This window comes from Ascaphus truei, chromosome 5 (genome assembly GCF_040206685.1).
Source record: "Ascaphus truei isolate aAscTru1 chromosome 5, aAscTru1.hap1, whole genome shotgun sequence".
Lineage (NCBI taxonomy): Eukaryota > Metazoa > Chordata > Amphibia > Anura > Ascaphidae > Ascaphus > Ascaphus truei.
Genome location: NC_134487.1, coordinates 290,220,911 through 290,243,252, shown reverse-complemented (window position 1 = coordinate 290,243,252; position 22,342 = coordinate 290,220,911).

Below are 22,342 nucleotides of genomic sequence, written 5' to 3'. Positions count from 1 at the left end.
AATGGTTCCCACGGCCCAATCAGTGATTTGGGGGGGGGGGGGGGGGGGAGCAATGATGACGTCATTTAAAGGCAATGACGCCAGCCAATCAGAATGGCTGAGCTTCAATTGCCTTTAAGATGATGTCATGAAAACAAAGATGGCAGGCGACACATGGTACGGTAGCCAATCAGAGCGTGGGAACAAAATCCCAACTCTGATTGGCTGAAGCAAAGCCTCTGTCACATGGTCTACCAGAGCCAATCAGAGTTGGGATTTCGTTCCCACGCTCTGATTGGCTACCGTACCATGTGTCGCCTGCCATCTTTGTTTTCATGACGTCATCTTAAAGGCAATTGAAGCTCAGTCATTCTGATTGGCTGGCGTCATTGCCTTTAAATGACGTCATTATTCCCCCCCCCACCCCCCCCCACCCCCAAATCACATGGTTTTCACGGCCCAATCAGGGCCGTGGGAACCATTTGAAGAAAATGTGACGTCATAGGCCTATAAAAGCCTATGTCGTCTCATTTTGAAGCCAGACGCCGAGAAGGACGGACCTCCTACAGATAGAAGAGGACCAGGGCGTGGTGCTAGAAGAGAAGAAGACCCGGAAGAAGACAGAAGAAAGAAGAATACAGATTACAGATGAAGCCCCCCTTTGACGACATGGATTACAAATAGAAGACACACGTGGATTGTAAGTGTTTATTATTTTATGGTTACCTTTGGATTGGTTCGAGAGCTTCCGGTTCACCTGGATTTCGGTGAGTGGGCATCTAATGGTAAGTAAACAAAAGAAAAGTTTATTATTTTAACTTTTACAGGGTTTTTTGATTTTTTATTCATGTTTTTTTTTTCCATTTAATGCCCCTGAATTGATCTATGTCCCTATGGATATACATACATTCAGGGACACTGAATGGGTGTATTCTATGTGATTATTTTTTTATGTAAATGCATTGTTTTGTATGCTCTTGTATTGCCCCTGTATGTTATGTTTATATATATGGATAGACATGCAGGGATAATAATTGATTGATTTGCAAACGTTGATGTTTTTTTCATGTATTTCAAATGTATTTAGCTGCTTTATTTCTACATTGTTGTGTGTGTAATGTCATTTGTATTTAGTTCAATGTCATTTTTATTGCTCTTTGCAGGAGTATATTTCAGGGTCTTGCTTTTGAATAATGGCTTATTTCTGGTAGTTAGATTTGTATGATGGGAGTTACTTTGAATTAGAATTATTTTCTCATTGGTTTGTATTTAGGAATTGAATAGTGAATTGTATAATTGATTGGGATTGTATTGTAATTGATGTAGGAAATTGATTGATGGTAAATGTATTTATGTTTACTTGCTTTGTTTCTATTTTAATTTGTGGCTTGCATTGTATGTATAGTGGCTAGCATAGTGTATTTTATTTTGAAATTGATTTTGCATAGTGTTACATGATGCACACATTAATTGCATCATGTACACACTCAATGCAATTGTGATACAAACATACTCAATGCAATTTGATATACATTTGTCTAGCTGCTGGTTTCATTGTAAGATGCAATGTGGTGATTTGAAGATTAACATTTCATGTTTTTATATATGCATGTTTTATGTGTTTCATAATGGGCAAATAATCTATTATCCATATCTGGATAATAGTCATATTGCACATTACTGTACTGTATGTGTGTGTGTGTGGGGTGGGGGGGGTGTATTTATGTATTTAAATAGATAGGACAGGTTTATTTTTTTTTACATACAGGGTTGGTTCCTTTTGATCTGCGGGACCTTTGGAGACCACCTCAGGTCTCCTCGGGCTTCTCACGGGTAAACGGCTGGCGTGTCCACGGGGGACACCTGCGGGGAAGAACCGGTGGCCCCATCTGTGGGGGCACTGTGGACCCTTGGGCCCCCAGACCCCGTGGGAACCACCAGAGGCCCCTCAGACACCTGTGGGTCTTACCCGGGGGCCCCCAGACAGCCGTGGGCCTACCCGTGGGGATCCCATTGTGGCCCACGGTGACCCGCGGTAACCACCTGGTGGACCACGGCGCCTGGCGGGGACCACCCGTAGGCCTCCAGACCCTGTTTGAAACATGGTGCTGGGCTACTGTAGGTCTGTGAGGTGACCCCCGTGGGCCTAGTGTATTAACCCTGCGTTTGTAAAATAATAAATCATGTATTTATGGGGGGCACACGGGGTGGGTTATGTATTTAATAAATATAATGATGTTTATTGTGGGGCTGTGTATTGTTTTTATTGTGGGTACTGGGGGTGGGGGAAGGGGGTATTGGCCCCAAGGGTATGTGGGTAGGCCTCCCTCCTTGGTAGTGGCTGAGGGTGGTTAGGCCTCACGGGGAGGGTAGTGGGGGAGGGTATTTAGGCCTCCCGAGTGGTGGGTGAGGATGGGTTAACCCCTTAATGACTGTAGCGGTTAATAACCGCTATGGTGATTAAGGAGTTAGGGGACATTACATTGGCTTTTGTTATTCTTGTTTATGTTTTGCAGCATCGGAGGGGGCATGGACGGTGATGAAGAAGAGGATTTCCTTCATCGTGGCAGCCGGACAAGGGTGAGTGCAATATGTATTGAATGTTTTTATTATTCTTTATGTATTTTAAATGGACAAATGCACTATTATCCATTTGTGGATAATAGTAATTTTGCACATTACTAGACTGTATGTGTTAGGGGGGGGGTGTATTTTTTTTAATAAGTATTTGTGTTTTGTAATTATTTTTGGGGGGCACTGAATTGGTACTGCAGGCCCGCGGGGACACCTGCAGGTAACACCCGAGGGCCACCGCCGGCCTATAGTATCATTGCTGTGCATATACTGTATGTACTGCATGTTAGGGGGGTATAGGGGTTGTTGGTGTAATATATATATATATATTTATTGTGGGGCTGTTGTGTGTGTATTTTTTTTATTGTGGGTAGCGGGGGTGAGTGAAGGGGATATTAGCCCCAACGGTGGTTGTTTAGGGCTTGGGGGTGGCTAGCGGGAGGGTTTAACCCCTTCATGACCGTAGCGGTATTAACCGCTAAGGTAATGAATGGGTTAAGTCTACCCGCAACCCCCCTGCAAGCCCTAAACAGCCACCAAGGGCCAAATACCCCTTTCACCCACCCCTGCTACCCACAATAAACCTGGCACGGCTGGTTAACCCCATCATTGCCTTAACGGTTAACCGCTAAGGTAATGAAGTGGGCTTTAAATGCATTTTTCCTACCTCGAATGCATGCCGGGGGGCTCCGGTGCTGGTATTAATGGGTATCAGCTCCGGAGACCCCCGGCATCAATCCCAGGCAGGAAAAGGCCAGAATATTTTCTAAGTGCCGTTCCGCCGCTCATCAGCAGCCTCTCCTCAGCAACTTGCCAACTTTTTGGGCCGAGACGGATTGCCGTAAAAATCTCAATTCTAGAGTGGCGAGTAGCGGCGCAAAGCTACTCGCCACTACTAGAATTGAGCGGGTTTCAAAACATGGCTAGTTGCAGCGCAAAGTGCCATTTCGGCGCGCCAATGGCAGAAAAAAAAAAAACGCCAACAAACTTGGTGTTTTTTTTTGCTTTTCGCAAAGTTTTCGGGGCTTACTGAATCGTGGTATGCATTTTTGGCGCAAAACGGGCGAAAGGTTTCTTTGCGCCGCTTACTGCATGAGGCCCTATGTATCACAGTATCCTGGTTTCAAAACAGAAGCAAAAACTGTGGATCGGATTTATCAACGAAGAAAGGTTAGGATTTAATGGGACTTTTTGCATTACTAAATAGGGTGTATTTTTTTTTCTGCTCCTATTTTGCAGCCAGGAGACTTGGTTACATAGACCCCTTGGGCCCTGATCCACAAAAGGGTGCTAAGCTTTAGCACTCCTTTATTCCCATTAATGTGAATGGAAGTAAAAGTATGCTAAATCTTAGCACCCTTTTGTTTATCTGGGCCTTAGGGTCTGAGGTTGAAATGAAGCCCACACTTTTGGGTATTCCAGGGCATCACATCACCATGCCACGACTTGAGCATGAGCCTACTCTGACATTCTTGTGGCCCTACTTTGGTCTAAAGAGCTACTGTACAACTGTGATTGGCAAAAGACCCATACAAAAAGCCTTAACCTTGCACCCTCCTCACACGTCCTTCTGCTGTGGTATTCTTGTAAAAATGCTGTTTCAGTCCCTCCTACCAATGTGACATACAGTAGATGGGGCATCTTCTATCCTCCACCTACTCTACCAGTACATCATTTCACTCAGACACCAGGAACATTTCAGTCACGTTGCTGTGTCCCCTCTTTCATTTCAAGGTCTGTTAGAAATCAATAGCTATTTGGAGGACAGTGGTTTATTATTTCTCGCAAGAAAACCCAAGGGGTGTTTGGGCAACCTTTTACATTACACTGTGCACTGTGCCACTTAAACACAACAACAGCGGGGGACCTTTGGCAAGGTGCTGCAGATTCGTATAATGAAACGGGTTAAAGGGTGAGGCATTAGCCAATCAGGATGAATGCATGGAATAAACGATTAACCAATCAGGGTTGGATGACTGAAAGTCTGCATTAACCATGTTAAGTAATTCAATCCCTTTGCGGTCTTGGGTTCAGCAACTTATGACAAAAAGGGTTTACGCTGCATATGAGTAATAAGCCTTCTGCAGAGAGACTATAAAATTGCATCAGTAAGCAGGGATTTATAAACAGCAACTTAAAGCTGCAGTTCAGGCAATATCCTGCATGTGTGTTTTTTTTTTAATAAATCAGTTCTGTAGTAAGAAAAAATACTTTTAGCATTTTCTGTTTTAAAAAACAACAACTTTGAAAGACCAATTTTCTTGTATTCTATTTCAACAAGCATGCTTGTTCCTATAGCAACGATTAACATTCCCCATATTTAAAGATGTCGCCAAACTTTGCCAATCAATAGACGGGGAACAAATTGACCGGCAGCTATGCAGTTTTTTTTTAGTAGAGTTGCACAACTGAAACTATTGAAGTAAAAAAAAAAACTAAAAAAAAAAAAACGGGAGCCTGACCTGCAGTTTTAACATGTTTGCTCTGTGTTGTACTGTAGGTAGTACAACGCATCTTAACCAGCAAACAAACAAAATTGTGCTCCATGGTATTTTAAATAAATTGCTGTGGGTGAAGTGGGCAAAGTTACATACAACATGTCCAGTTTTCTCAATTTGCAATCATTTTCATGTAATTACAAATCTGCTGCTGCAGAGAGCACAAGGGGCTTTGTGTTAAGGTCTCCAGGAAGCAAAACGGGGGCAGATAAATTCTATTTATCTAAGCATAGTAAATAAAAGCTTATAGGGGTCCATGTTAAAATCAATGAGAAAAAGGTGACACTGTGCTCATTTGCATGTCATTACCCAGAATCCTTGGCTGTGGGGGAAACATTGCATGCTAAGAGATAGTGGGGGAAAGCAGCGTTGCAGACCTGTCTGAGACATATGAATGTGCTCACAAGTGATCGTTTTATTTTCTGTGACAAGTGTTTCGAGTAAATGACGATCCAGGCACTCGGACTTTGCAAAAAGGTGATTTATTACAGCTAAGAAACCAACGTTTCGACTGCCACGCTGTCTTATAAAGGTGGCTGCTCTCACCTTGATAAAGACAGCGTGGCAGCCGAAACGTTGGTTTCTTAGCTGTAATAAATCACCTTTTTGCAAAGTCCGAGTGCCTGAATCATCTTCCTTATCTTGTACATTTATGGGACCTGCAGGACATTCCCTGATTCTGTGAGCACCGGCAGCTGACTTTTGGTTTTGCAAGTAAGATGTGTGCCAGTTATATCTCTATGGATTTAGAGTAAATGACCCCATTCAAGTTCCCAGCGTGTCTAAAAATACTATGATTAGTTTCTGCTATTTGCAAAAATTAACAATTTTTACTGATTATACTTTGTGGAATTGTGTCCTATTATTGGTTACCAACATTGTCCTCACTTACCCACACGTGACCCGTTAGTTGCTAGGCAGCAAATGCTTTCTAAGCTATAGACGTCTGAGAGTTATTCCCTATGACAATGAAACATAGAAGAGTGGGGTGTTCATCGTATAGGAAGAGATAATGAATGAGGGTGTATATTGATGTACTGGCAGGGTTACCATCTTTTGCCCAAAACATGAAACTGACGAAGAAGTGTAGGCTTCATGTTGCATGAATTAAGAATTAGAAAGTGATTCATTATAGTGGAAATGTGGCTTTTATGCCGCATTAGATGTGAAAGAGAAGGTCACAATTGCTTTTGCTTCTGATTTAGATTTACCTTGAAGTCTTACAACTCTTCCAAGGAGGAGACAACTAGAACCTCAAGTCCAAATGGTAAAGATGGATCTGAGATTGAGGTCCACAGGAGTTCTTTACTAGTCTGCCACGTGCAAAATCTGTGCAACATCTGTAGAGAAAACAGCACCGCATTTATAAAATAAATAAAATAATCTCCAATTGGTTTCAATGTGATTTATTTCCTTAGATCAATCTGAATGGTTTGTATGAAGCTACAAGTTGTCCATTTTTTAGGACAAAAACCGGCACCACGTGTATAATGGAAAGAAATCCTATTGCTTCCAAATATACATTTAATGTTTTGCCCCAGATCTGCCTAGATACATGTATTTATTTATAACAACATTTTATATAGCTCCCTTATCCAGGGCGCTCTACATTTAGTAAAACATTGGTGGGGTTATACTGTATATGGAACATTTTACATGATGGGTATAGAGTTATTGTTAAAATGTCTTTGTGGTGGGCAGAGGTGGGAAAATTATGGCCGGCCTATGGGTTAGATGCATTGAGAGCTTACTTGGTTGGTGGGCATGGGTGGGAACAGTATGGTCGGGCTATGGGTTGGGTGCATTGAGAGCTTGCTTGGTTGGTGGGCAGGGGTGGGAACATTATGGTCGGGCTATGGGTTAGATGCATTGAGAGCTTGCTTGGTTGGTGGGCCGGGGTGGGAACATTATGGCCAGGCTATGGGTTAGATGCATTGAGAGCTTGCTTGGTTGGTGGGCAGGGGTGGGAACAGTATGGTCGGGCTATGGGTTGGGTGCATTGAGAGCTTGCTTGGTTGGCAGGGGTTGGGGTCATTTAGTCATTTAGACTAACATAGATACATACTGTAAAGATCTATAATATCAAAGTCTCTTGACCGCAGAAATGGGGCAAAACAGAAGCAAAAGAAAAAGCTCCAGATTTTCCAAAGAAAACAAATCCCATTGAAAACACATGAATTGTTTCTTCTGATGAATTTGGTGCTGTCTTGTTTGAATTAGTGTTGCCCCAGTTTCGAAGGTGGGAGCCTGTGATAAGTAGACCATAGACCCCAGGTATTTGGGAGTTGCAATAATGCTCTGTTATCCATTAATACAGGGGTGTGCAAAGTTTGAGCTGCGCTCCCCTGTGTGCCAACCCCAGCACTCGCGCCCCCCCTCTGTGACCCCGCGGGTTACGTTATGTCACGTGACCCCACAGCGTCATTTGACGCACGTTACCATGACGCGTCACATCACATAATAACAATAATATGTTCTTGTATAGCGCTGCTAGTTTTACATAGCGCTTTACAGAGACTTTTTTCAGGCACAGGTCCTTGTCCCGTGGAGCTTACAATCATGAAAATGATGCCGCGTAGTCATGGCTGAATCCCGGTGAGTTGAGGTTGCAGAGGCCTGGCGCGGTCCCCTGACACTGTGCATGCAATGTCTTGTATATAATGTAAACCCTGTTCACTTATGTAACTGTGTTTGTAACCATGTATTATTTGTCATTTTAACTCTGTGCCCAGGACATACATGAAACGAGAGGTAACTCTCAATGTATTACTTCCTGGTAAAACATTTTATAAATAAAAATAAATACATTTCATTTAAATGCCTCGGGGAAGAGCGCAAGGCCTCTGCAACCGCGCCCCCCCAAAAAAATCCCGCACCCCCCAGTTTGCGCACCCGTGCATTAATATCAGCATGACATCACTACATGGAGAAATAAGAATGATGCTTTATTGTACTCAGTAGGGCTGCATTTACTAAACAATGCTAGCAGCTTTGCCTGTGCTGCTGCCTTTGAAGTGTATGTCAGCAGCGCAAATGTCAAAATCCGCCGTTCCTCGGCACTTAGCTGTTGCGGCCGCTGCCTTACCTGCCGCCCCCCCTCCTCCTTCTAAACCGTCATTTGACGCAGCCATCACCAACATGAAGTCACATGGTGTCATGTCGCCATGGTAACGCGACGTCATTTGACGTCGGTTCAGAAGGGGAAGCAGGGTGGCGTCAGGTAAGGAGGCGGCCGCAACAGCTAAATTACTTCCTATCAGGCCGGCGAGTGCAGAAAAAGTATACGGGCACGGACTTTTTTTCCCGCCCAAAAAAAATTGCCGCTCTAGGCAAGGGCCTAATGAGAAATCCCCCTCTGTATGTCAGTAATTATGCTAATCCTCTCCCATGGTTTGGGGGGGGGGGAGGGGGGAGAATCTGGCCTTTGCGTCTTTGTTTTCTGTTAAAGGTCAATGGAGTGAAATGATCTATTTACTAAGGTTTCCCTGCTACAAAAGTGGCGCAACAAAACCGTACCAGAGTGATCCAGCAGAAGGAATCCTGCGGAAAGCCATTGGATTCTCTCCTTGGATAAAACTGCTATCGTTTTTTGCACCAAAGTTGTCATCGTTTTGCAGTGAGAAGACTTTGATAAACCGCCCCCAAATTTACACTTTAATGTTGTTTGAGGTTTGAGATTTTTTAATGTACCTTCGATGCTTTTGGATAAGACAAAAATCCTGCTTCTCCCAGCCGGTGCATTTTGTTATATCTCCCTTATTTGTTTATCAAAAAGTCACATAGCATATGAGGTTGAAAGAAAGATCTACATAATGTGGATGCATTATGAATGCTCATTTGCACGTGATTACCCAGAAGCCATGGCTGCAGTGGAATCACAGTTTGCTGTGGGATTATGAGGTGAAACTGGTTTGAGGGACCTGTCAGAAATACATGAATTTCCTCATACGTGTGCTGGGGTTTTTTTGCACTGATTTTCCAACCTTAATGCTCGCATTATTATGTATAATTTACAGTAGCTTGGTACCTAGCGCTTACACAAGCCTCTCAGAATACCCGAGAACAGTTCCGCTCCGGGTGGTAATGCAGAGCTGGCTGCATCTGGCCCCCAAACTTCTGCTTCTGGACTTTGTCCAGGTCTCCTACATTGCATTTAGCCCGCTGGCACCTTCTGTACGGATACAGAAAATCAGCACATTTTTAGCTGCTTCCAGGCCTGTGAAATAAAAGCGCAGTTTCTTTCTTCTCCTCCTGTGAGCAGCCCCAAAGCCATAATCAACTGAGACGCAAGGCCTGGAATCCATCTTTGCTTGTAACGAGTCGAGCTGCGCAGAGGGGAGAACGTTAGCAGGGTGTCAGCCTCTTCAAGCGAAAAGGACAAGCCCACACTGCCAGTCGTGGTAAAGCAGGCAAATAATGGTATGTGGCATAAATATTGCACCTGAGTGTAAAAAGTTAATAATAGTTTGCAGGCATTATGCAGCCTGGTGACCAGAACTAAATACGCACAGGTTAATTAGAATTACTGCAGGAAGGTTTTTGGTGCAGAGAGTGTGCCCATTGACTTTTATACCTTTCAAAACACTCCTCTATACAACACGTGGTGAGACTCCCATGAGCATACCTGGCACATATGCAAATTTGGATGTACTTTGCATATTCAACTTTAACAGACTTTAGAAAACATGCAAAGTTAGGGCAAACATCTCACTAACAGCCGTTCGTTAATGCAATGCTCTATATGTGAGAAAACATTACATGACTGATATCAGCAGCAGGAAGGACCAAATCGTTGCTGGCGTTTATTTGGAGATCACCTCACCGCAGGGGAATCTCGCCGCCGGCCGCTTTGCCGCAAAAGTAAATCTCTAACCTCACCCCTTACCATATAACCCCCTAATCATAACACCCTAATACTAACGCTACCCCCAACCTAAAAACCTTAACCCCTTACCCTAATCCCCTACCCTAAAAATATTAACCCCCTTACCCTAAACCCCTACTCTAAAAACCTTAACCCCTTACCCTAATCCCCTACCCTAAATATTAACCCCCTTACCCTAAACCCCTACTCTAAAAACATTAACCCCTTACTCTAATCCCCTATGCTAAAGACCTAACCCCTTACACTAAAGCCCCTTTCCTTAACCCCCTACCCTGACCGCTAAAACCCCTTAAATTAACTTAACTTATTGGCGAAACGGCCGGCGGCTGAGCCTCCAGCAGTGAACCATCTGCGCCGAAGGGTCTCTCGGCTGCCAAATGCCGGCGGAGACTCGGTAGCGGAGAGATGGCCGCGGCCAGATGTTCGATTCCAAGAAAACATGCCTTAATGTCATTAGCCTCCGAAGATGTATGGTAAGGCTGAACAGGACGACTTAACGCTGTGCGGATCGGCGCCCGTGTTGGTACCTCTGATTTTTATTGATTAACACACAATAGGTCTGGCTTTTACTTCCCCAATTTGACGGTTGCTGGACTTTGTCCAACTTCCCTCCTGGAAATTTCCATCCGAAATGTAGAAGAAGAAAAAAAATCAGCGTATTTTTAGCTACTTTTTAAATCTCTGAAAGAAAACCCGAGTTTGTTTCTCCTGGTGTGGGCAGCCCTGAGGTTATAATTAACTGATACACAGGAATAGAGCTTTGCTTTGATGGAGTCAAGTTGCGAAAAGGCTTTAAGAAATGTGTTGACAATGCTGTGATCATCTCAAGAGCTTGTTTGTTTATTTCAGTTTACTGTATGAACAAACCAAAACCCACAGACAGAAAGGCCCCTTTCGAGGGGTTAAAAGCATAGTCAGGCTGTGGTAGACTTGAATGCCAGAGTCTTAGCCAAATTTGGCTCCTGAGTTGGACACAGTGATGCAGAGTGGGGGCACTCAGGAGCAAGGCTTTTCAGTTCCTCTAAGGGCTGGGACCCGCTGCGCGGGCGGCTGCACTGGCTTTAACCACCAGCAGGGGAATCCTCCCGAGCCGGTCCCGGTCCCCCCTGGCTGCACAGCTCACTACACGCTGTGACGCGTCAGCCGCTAGGGGATACAAGAGAATTGTAATCCCTAGCTTCGACGCGTCACGTGGTGTGGCTGTGAGCCAATGAGGAGGGGAGGCTTCGGGAAGATGAGAGGCTTCGGGGAGCGGGGAGGAGTGTGGAGGGAAAGCAGCATGAGTGCCTGTCTGTGTGTGTGTCTGAGTGCCTATATGTGTTTGTGTATGTGTGTGCCTGAGTGCGTGAGTGCCTGCCTGTGTGTGTGTGTGTGAGAGTGCCTGCGTGTGTGTATGAGTGTGTGTGTTGCTTGTGATTCCATTTTGATCAGCAGCTCCAGCCCGAGCCCGTGGAGGGAGGGAGGGGGGGGAGAGTAGCGGGTCCCTCCGCTTAAGCCACGCCCCCTCCCGCTCAAGCCTCCCACTTCCGCCCACCTCCCGCTCCCGCTCCCTACAGACCGCATATCGCGGTCTGTGTCTGTCAGGCCCCGCCTGTCTGCAGTGCGGGAGCGCTGACGGAGGGAGCGGGGCCTTAGCCTAAGGGACAGTTTACAACTTTTGGGCCAGAACATGATGTGTATGTTTTAAACATTGATGCTGGGGATTGAATGAAAGCGTTTGACAAAATGCATACTGACCAAATGTTCCTGTTAGGCTAAGGCCCCGCTCCCTCAGTCAGCGCGCCCGCACTGCAGACAGGCGGAGCGCTGACAGACACAGACCGCGATATGCGGTCTGTAGGGAACGGGAGCCGGGGCGGGAGTGGGAGGGGGGGGCGTGGTTTGAGCGGAGGGACCAGCTACTCCCCCCCCTCCCTCCACGGGCTCCCGCCCCCGCCGTTGATTGGCTCATCAGCGCACCACGTGACGCGTCACCGCTCGGGATCACAATTTTCTTGCATCCCCTGGCGGCTGACGCGTCACAGCGCGTAGTGAGCCAGCAGTGAGGGGGGACTGGGACCGGCTCGGGAGGTTTCCCCTGCTGGTGGGGAACGCTCACGCGGCCGCCCGCGCCGCCGGGCGCAGCGGGTCCCAGCCCTAAGTCAACACTACCCGATACTTCTAACCCATATTCAATAAGTGGTCTTCTCCTTCACCTTGCTTACTTAAATGGAGTTGAAAGCTTCCAATGCAAGGGGAAGACAGCTTCACAACTTACTAACTAAGGGCCTTGGCCATATTTAGAAAACATATACTTTGTCGGTTTTGTTCTCAACCCAAGGCAAGTCCATGGACACTGAAGAGATCATTCTTTGACCGCATCCATTGTTACAGCGCAATCAAAATCATGTGCCTCTATGAGGCTGTCCTGAGAGCGCGTGACCAAAAGCTTCAGTGCTCACGAGGATGGCCGGATCACGTGAGCGGTTTGCCCAATGAGGGGGGCCAACCAGCTCCTGTGATGTCACAGCCATGACACGTCCCCTCGTCGTATCCAACTAGAGGCCATAAATCGCTTAAGCTAAAGGTAAGCGTGAAGCCACTCGGACCCTCCATGGAAGTGGCCTTATTTAATTCCCATAGTTTCCTGGAACGTTTTTGGAAGAAAAGCTGCCCTGCTCATATTGCATTGTAAAGGGCCATGCTTAAATGGAGTATTTTTAAAGGTAGAGTACCCTGCATCTGCAATGCTGTGGGTAAAGCTATAGTACTCACACAAGTACTGGCTATTATTATCAACCCAAGAATAGCTATAATTAGGGAAGGCCTGTGTAGCTGATGAAGGTGGAGGTATTTTCTCCCACTCTAAATGCAAGATTTAACTTTTTACATGTCAGCGTGGTGCTATTTTAAAATTGCTGGCAGCTACATTGTTCATATTTCTATAGATACATTAGCAGCTAAAGAGAAAAAAAGTTGGTGATATAGTGAGAAAGCTTGTATATGGCAGAAATGTACTGAGGAAGTTGCATGTGTATTCAACTTTATGTGGAGTTTCCTACAGAAAAAAAATATATAATGCCCCAAAGAAGGAGGAACATGTATGTACAGATGTAGCCTGCATTATTGCAACCCGTGGCACGCTGCATCAGAACATACACAGCGCGCCAGCGGGAGAAGCATCCACTGTTTTGAATCAGTCACATGTGAGAAGGGGCGGAGCTGTCACGGTACTTCCCATACGGGAACACGCCACAGGTTGCAATAATGTTAGCTACATCTGTATCACCAGTGTCAGGTGTCCATTCTAGTACAGGTAGCAAAGGTAGTGTATAGCTGCTCAAGTACTAGAAAGTACACAATGTTAAGTACTTAAGTCAAGTTTGAATAAGCTGAAATAGTGGCCTCCCTTCTGAGTGGGTGTTATAAACAATACAATATTGAATGGGTCTGTGACCGAGCGGCCTGTAGACGAGGTCAGATCAGATTCCACACATGCAATTTTTAGGGTAAACCAAACATGAATGATTCCACAAAACAGCAACCAAACAGTAAGGCCCCTTTAAGGCACAACATAAATCATAAAATAAATACCAATTCCCGTTAGGGAAAATAACTACACTTTGCTGCAGCCCTTTCTAACGACAGCTGGCCAACTAAACTGGTTACCAACTCCAAAACATATAAACAATATTAGCAAGACAGGGAACAATATTGAACGTCTTATCTGACATTGATGCTGGTCCGGTGTCTCCGATTTCTCTAGCTGCAAGCTTTGAAGTCTTGCTGCTCCCAGGAAGTCTTTTGCCCTTCTTTGTGTGCAGGCTTCTCTGGTGTGTGAGGCTTTGGGTTCCTCATGGTTGCCAGTCAAAATCTTCTGGTAAACCAGCCTAGATCCCTGCGGGATCCTCCTAACAGACTCCAAACAGGGACATTGACAGGTTCTCATGTCCTGCCTTTTATACCTGTTCAATCAGGAGTTTCAGAAACACCCTGTATGAAACCCGACACCAGTGCAGTTTCCTGCCCTGTAAAGGGAGTTTAATCTCTTGACCCTCCTGAATAGGTTATTTGATTGTCTGTAGAGGTAAATGTGTGCAAACTCTAAATGTATCAACACTCCTATAACCTCATAAGGGTACCCATAAATGCAGTACTTCAGTAAGACACCATTTAGTATTTGAGAGCCAGGGCTGCTATGGCAGAAAACAGACAGACGAAAAGACAGACATGGATGTGAGAAGTTGTAAATAAAAAATAAAAACGCGCCTGGGGCGAGTGCATTTTGCCCGCTGTCGAGTGCTTACCAGCGGCTTAGTACGGCATCTCCCGGCATTCTCCTGCAACTCCTGTGTTTCATTCTGCAAATCCTATTAAAATGGCTGTGCGCCGTCAAATGGTGCCGCGTTGCCATGACAACAGGACGCCATGTGACATCATGTTGTCACATAGCATCCCGTTTTCATGGCAACGCGGCGTCATTTCACACCACACAGCCATTTTCACGGGAGTTGGAGGGTGAGACACAGAAGTTGCAGGAAAATTCTGGGAGACGCCGCACAACGCTGCCGCACCCCGCCGCCGGTAAGCACTTGACAGCGGGTGGGGGTATGAGTGGGAGGGGGGTTAAATTTTTGGGGGAAGAGCGACATTTTTTACAATTTCTCGAGCTATATATATATATATATAATGGAAATACAGTATTACTGTGTGCTCATTTACATATCTTAGCCAGGTCTGCAACCCTGCCTTTAACCATTATCGCCCAGCATACATTGCTTCCACTGCAGCAAGGGATTATGGGAAATTACATGCGATTGAGCACACAGTGCCACCTTTTGCTTCAAATCCATTTTGACATGGACACCTATAAGCTTATGCTTGCTGCATTGCACAGCTTTGAGCACAGCCTGGGTTAAGATGCATTGCCAGTAAACCCATCCACAGACAGCAGTTCCGACCTCAATGGGTCTCATCAGTGTGAGGTTCGTTATACTGGCTATGCAATTTGAAGCTTAGGATAGGTAACCACCACAAATTAGATGGGTAAAATAAGTGACAAAAACACATCCACCGTACAGCATATAGCAAATGGAAATATATGACCCCGCTTATAGTGATGGCGACAGTCAAAACAAATGCATTGAATCCGTCGCGTGCACTTATAGTAAGAGCGACGTGACAGCTTGCTTGCGATCGCTGGAAGTCAATTCAGTTTGATTTTGTCAGTGACTGCAGCGTGACGTCGCCATCGCATCGCTGTCACTGTCGCCGGCACTATAAGCGCGGCCTTACTGTGTGTGCTCATTTGCATGTCTTAGACAGATCTGCAACCCTGCCTTTCACCATTATCGTCCAGCATATAGTGCTTCCACTGCAGCATATATATATATATATATATATATACAGTGTTTGACAATTAATTATAACTACTCGCCCGTGGCGAGTGGATTTAGGCCGCTGGCGAGCCGTTGCTGCGGCTCTATGAATTCCCCTGCTCGCGCCAATTTTTTTTTATTTTAAATAAATATGTTTGGGTTAACGCGGGGAAGAGGGCCGGCAGGCAGCGCTGGGTTAGCCCCTTCCCCCGATCTCCTCCCCCTCCTGATCTCCTCCCCCTCCTGTCCCTGATCTCCTCCCCCCCCTGCCCCCAATCCCCGCTTGCTGCCCTGTGGTGTCCGCCACCTTTTCTGCACAGAGGTACCGGTAAGTACCTCTCATGCCTCCCCCCATGTCTCTCATACCCTCATGCCTCGCCCCTTGTCTCTGGTGTGTTACTTTATATTTAGCCCCTGTGGCGGCTGCTAGCACCTCTCACCGTGGCTGCATCCACAGGGAGGAGGAGGAGTGGGGGAGAGAGACTGTTCCCTTGGCGCTCCCTTGCCTCCCACCGCTCCCTTGCCTCCTGCCGCTTGGCAGTCCCTTGCCTCCCATGGGAACACCACCAGGGATGTGGGAGATGGCCGCGGGGGGAGGGGGGGTTGTGTTGCGCGGCTGTGCACGTGGGTGCCATGCCTCAATTTCCTTCCATGCCTCCCTGCCATGAGGCGAATCCCCCCCCCCCTGGGACTGTGTGTGTGTGACTGTGTGTGTGTTACTGTGTGTGTGTGTGTGTGTGTGTGTGTGTTTGTGACTGAGTGTGTGTGTGACTGTGTGTGTGTGACTGTGTGTGTGTGACTGAGTGTGTGTGTGTGTGACTGAGTGTGTGCGTTTGACTGAGTGTGTGTGTGTTTGACTGAGTGTGTGTGTGTTTGACTGAGTGTGTGTGTGTGTGACTGAGTGTGTGTGACTGAGTGCGTGTGTGTGACTGAGTGTGTGTGTGTGTGTGTGTGACTGAGTGTGCATGTGTGTGACTGAGTGTGCATGTGTGTGACTGAATGTGCATGTGTGTGACTGAGTGTGCGTGTGTGTGACTGAGTGTGCTTGTGTGTGACTGAGTGCGTATGTGTGCCTGAGTGTGCCTGAGTGTGCCTGAGTGTGTGTGTGTGACTGAGTGTGTGTGTGTGTGTGTGTGTGTGTGTGTGTGTGTGTGTGTGTGTGTGTGTGTGTGTGTGTGTGTGTGTGTGTGTGTGTGTGTGTGTGTGTGTGTGTGACTGAGTGACTGTGCCTGTTTGACTGAGTGTGTGTGAGTGACTGAGTGACTGTGGGTGACTGAGTGGCTGTGTGTTACTAAGTGACTGTGTGAGACAGTGTGTGTGTGTGTGTACAGACACCCACCCACACCCACCATCACCTGCCCACCCAAAGTCACGTCAACGTCACCTGCTCACAGTCAGTCACCGTCACCCAGTCACCCACCTCCTGACCCTCCCTCTCTCTCTCGGTCACTCTCTGCCACTCTCTCTCTCTCACCCTCTCTCTGTCTCTCTCACCCTCTCTCTGTCTCTCTCTCTCTTACCCTCTCTCTGTCTCTCTCTCTCACCCTCTCTCTGTCTGTTACCCTCTCTCTCTCTGTCTCTCTCTCTCTCTCACCCTCTCTCACCCTCTCTCTCACCCTCTCTCACCCTCTCTCACCCTCTCTCACCCTCTCTCTCTCACCCTCTCTCTCACCCTCTCTCTGTCTCTCTCTCACCCTCTCTCTGTCTCTCTCTCACCCTCTCTCTGTCTCTCTCACCCTCTCTCTGTCTCTCTCACCCTCTCTCTGTCTCTCTCTCTCACCCTGTCTCTGTCTCTCTTTCTCACCCACACTCTGTGTCTCTCTCTCTCACCCACACTCTCTCTGTCTCTCACCCACACTCTCTCTGTCTCTCATCCACTCTCTCTGTCTCTCACCCACACTCTCTCTGTCTCTCACCCACACTCTCTCTGTCTCTCACCCACACTCTCTCTGTCTCTCACCCACACTCTCTCTGTCTTTCACCCACTCTCTCTCTGTCTCACACTCTGGATCTGGATATCTTATTTACCCTGTATATCTTAACTGCCCTATACTACACCGAAATAACTTATACTGCCTTTTTCCAGATCTGACTCAAGCTTCACACAGGAGTCATCGGAACCCCCCCTATCCCAGAAGACAGGTAGGGAACACCTCCCCTCCAATGTATAACATTGCGGGAATGAGGGAACCTGGACATTGAGGGACTGCGGATCAGGTAAGATCCCAGGCGGGATTGCTGCTTTAGATATTGGGAAGTGGGGGCATCCAGACACTAGTTATGGGGTGAAGGAAACGAGTCATTCACATCTGACTTTTTTTTCTAGATCCGACATTTACACACACACACACACACACACACACACACACACACACACACACACACACACACACACACACACACACACACACACACACACACACACACACACACACACACACACACACACGTAACAAGGACTAATTGTAGTATAATGTAATACAATAAATAAACGTATGTCACAAACTAATGTTCTTACTAGGAATTTATTTAATTTATGTATTTTTTTAAAAGCGGGACTAAGGGCGTGGTTGGGGGCAGGACTAGGGCGGGGTTGGGGGCGGGACTAGGTGGCGAGTAGATTTTTTTGGTTCGGCGAGAAGATTTTTGGGTGATTTGTCAAGCACTGTATATATATATATTTTTTTTAAACAGGGCCGGCTGGGAGTTTGGCAGGGCACGGTGCACTGTGTGTGTGGGTACCTCTCACCACCTCCAGAGCCGGCATTGCTTCCTGCTACCACGCATAGCCACGTGATGAGCGGGGCCTCTTGCACGCCCTCGCGTCGTGATGTCACATCGTCAAGGCAAATGCATCGTCGCCTTACTTCTGGGGAGATACCGGCACTTACAGAGAACTGCGCTCTCCCACAGCCATCACGGTATTAATGTCGGGCTGGTGAATTTAGCCACCACAACATTTAAATGGTGATTACGGAGACTGTGCCGGGAAAGAGCGCGGGGCTCCGTGCATTTGCACTGACGGAACCACCAACAAACCGGACGTTGTGCGATCAGGCAGTAACCCACGGAATCTCTGAGTGACTGGATTGGCAGTAATACACTTTAGAGCATAACCCCCTTGGTCGAGGGGGAGAATTAGGTTTGAGGAGACGAAAACAAGTGTTGGCTCTTTAACCACATTGGCACTAACGGGGTTAAGACAGGGTCTTCATTTTCTGTAATACGCAGAAGCTTTGAACGTGACGGCACATGGGGGGTTGAGACAGGCATTAGCAAAATTGTGTCCTCAGTTTGCATCGTTGTTGGCTTTGGTGAGAATAAAATAGCAAAGAAGACAAAAAATTAAACAGCTTCCAACTAATATAAACAGGAGATACATCAAAAACTGCACCCACAAGAGCATAAAAAGCCACACAGAACCCGAGTGATTGGACATTCATTTTATATATATATTTACACTTTAATAATCCTACGCTATTTGTATTACACAAACGGTTTTATTTATTGTAATCATTTCTGTACATGGCAGAGATATTGTGTCAACCAAGTTAAAACACACTACATTATACCTACAGATATTTACAACAAAAAAAATTACTTCTAGCAAATGATTAACCACGCACCTTATAAATGGCACCATAAGTTAAACAATACATTCCAAAGGTAATGTCCCTACAACCCACGGGGCAATGTATCAAGCCCACTTTAATAATGACATGCAGTCAGTCAGTAATATGCTTTACTCCGTTGCTTAGCATCTGCTTTACATGTAGAAAGAAACACTTTGTTACTGGTGACCGGAGGATAGGAGCTGTATTAAGTCTGGGGAGGATGGGAGATCATTGCACGTGGAGATGCCTTTCAACACTTTTATTTGTCAGAAGGTCCACAGCTCTAGGGCCTGAGATATGTTGGGCCAGCTGATCGCTACAGTAGCGTTATGTTCCAGACAGACCCTCCAATATCAGGAACAGAAGTGCTTTACAATCTGAAGCTGTTCTGAGAGCTGTGGGCACAAGCCCCTAGAGACAAGCTGGAGAGTTTCAATGAATGCTCCATCATGTTCACTGAATGTAATTAGGGCCACCAGTGTGTTGACCCATGTGATGTTTATTGAGAGCCATAAGGGAAAACATAAGATTAAGGGACCAAAATGAAACGTATGGGAAGATTATGCATAGCTTAGAGGTTAGCTTTGATGTGGCAGTGGCAGTGCCTTGTAATGATAAGCAAGTCACGTTATGTCCCCGTGCCTAAGCCACCAAAATGAGATTGGGCAGAGGCTTGCTGTCTTTGTGTACCTGTGAAATTGTATGTACTGTCTTCCGTACACTATCAGAGCTCTGCAAGGAACAACAGTAATAATATAATGCACACAACCTTACCACTGTCTTCCTTAAGTGTAACCGCCTGTGACATTTGTTTCAAATATCCGCCACTTTCTCGCAGAAGTGTTAGTAATGAGAATTGGGTCACTCAATGCTTTTGTTTTTCACATTATACAGTATGTGAGAAGGAAACGTGAGGTGACTGGAAAGATTGTGTGCAGCTGCATCTACTAACTGCTGAATTGTACACCTCTGCCACCAAAGAGGTTACATGGGAAAAGAGACTCACGTTTTTGATATGAATAGATATCTACATGATGATTTTTTTTTTAATCTGGTCCTTTGGAACACTGTATATATATATATACGTTTGGCACGAGTTTCTGAGGCATACAAGATTAGTAGCAGTTCAGACCAGCAGTGACACCAAGGAGACGCACATTAATAGACACAGTTATTACACGTGTTACTTATACCATTGACCAGTCTGGTGTGATATGTTGTCATATGTCTTCATACACTATACCAGCCTTATCCTAAGATCCTATAGCAGGGGTGGGATACTCCAGGATACGAACAGGTCAGATTTTCAGGATATCCATGCTTCAGTACAGATAACCCTGCTTCAGCACAAGTGGCCCAATCAGTGGCTCAGCCTGAGCCACTGATTGAGCCACCTGTACTGAAACAGGGATATCCTAAAAACCTGACCTGTCGGTGGCCTTTGAAGACTGGAGTATCCGGCCCCTGCCTTTTGGGGTTTTATTGTGATATGCTATATCATCACAGAGGCTACATGCCCAGTATACACCTGTATTTGTTTTAACCTTCTCACTGCCAGATGGGTCAGCAAGGCATTGTGCTGAAATTCATTGCTGGCTGTTTTGGTTGCAAAGGGGCTAAGAAACCTGTAAACATCGCCTATTGCCCCTTTTACATGTCTCTAAATACCCCCTAAAATCACCTGCTCACGCAGTTTGATACAGGGGGGTCTATTTATCAAACTCTCCCAGCTGCAGAACTGCTCCAAATGTATCACAGCAAAAAATGTGATTGTATCTTATGAGACGTTTTTCCTTTAAATCTAGTCTTGTCCCAGATTTGGGATTGCGAGACTTTGACATACAACTCCCAGAGTGCCTTGGGATACTGTAATTGAGATACCCATGTTGTAAATGAATCTATCCTGCACCTTTTGGATGCCAGAACTATCCACCTGGGAGCACAAACCATACGATAGGGGGGATTCACAAACTCTGATAAGGGTTATTGGAGCTTGATTGGAATAACTACTGTACCATTTAGGTCAAACAGCAGTAACCTCCGGATCCAGCTCTGAAGCTCCTTATCGGAGCTTTGTTATTCCCAGCATTAGAACCCCCCCCCACCCCTCCATACCACCACCCATACCTACTTCCCATCCCCAAACCTATCCACTTCCCATCCCCCAATTCATTAGCTGCTTTTAGTGAGAACAAATACCCAATTTTCATACCTATGGCTGCTAGGAAACCAGATTAACTGAAGATAGAAGAGGGGGGGGGGGTACTATTCATGAATCAAGATTAACCGTGGCACCTACTACATAACCTTGATCCTCAACTGAAATAACTCACTGTCAAAAAAGATACTAAAGTATCACTCCCCCCCCGCCCCCCCATGTACAAACTTTGCCATCTACTTGCATATCACCAGCAGTGGCCCATTGGGAAAGCCTGGATAATTAAAACAAGTTATAGATACATAATACTGCAATATATTCTAATTTTCGGTATTTCTACATTATTCTTTTTGGATGGATTGTACTTTTAAATGAAGAGAGGACATGTTAGGACCCAACTGGAAGGTCCCGTGTGAATCCTCTGGAAATGAATCAATCCTTCAATACTATGGCCCAGATCCACAGAAAGGTGCTAAACATTAGCACTCCTTTACTGCCATTCATATACCTGCGAGCTGAGGCGTGTTAGAGCTTAGCACTCCTTTACCGCCATTCATATACCTGGGAGCTGAGGCGTGTTAGAGCTTAGCACTCCTTTACCGCCATTCATATACCTGGGAGCTGAGGCGTGTTAGAGCTTAGCACTCCTTTACCACCATTCATATACCTGGGAGCTGAGGCATGTTAGAGCTTAGCACTCTTTTGCGGATCTGGGTCTTAATTGGCTGAACTATGGGGGACATGTGGGACATGTGCTGAGTTGTCCCTTCTGCTTTGCAATGTGTACTCTGTATCTGACACTCGTGGGATTACAGGCGGCATCAATACTAAAAACTATTTTTGTTTGATAAAAAAACAGCCAGCTTCAATAATAATGATAACAATTATGAAAGGTAACTTCAGCTGAATTTGTGGCCCTGTCTTTATTCAATATGCTGTGAAGATGTGTTCCTCTAGTTAGTGAATATTCTAATTAAATTCATTCAATGAGCTTCTTCTTCAGCACAGGTATGACGTCCTCACAAATAAACTAGGGTACTGGAAACTCTACCTCTACAACTAATTATCAGCATTTCTCCTGGTTTCATTTGTGTTCAGATTTTAAGTATCTTAATCGTATTTTCTTACAAATTATATTTACAGATGTAGCCAGCCTTATTGCCCCTGTTCATATACTGCAGATTATAGGCTAAACAGGAGGGTATTATTGAAAGGCTGCATGCTAATTTGGTGCCTCACCGGATCCCCCCTCCTCCTTCCTCCCATTCAGACATCTG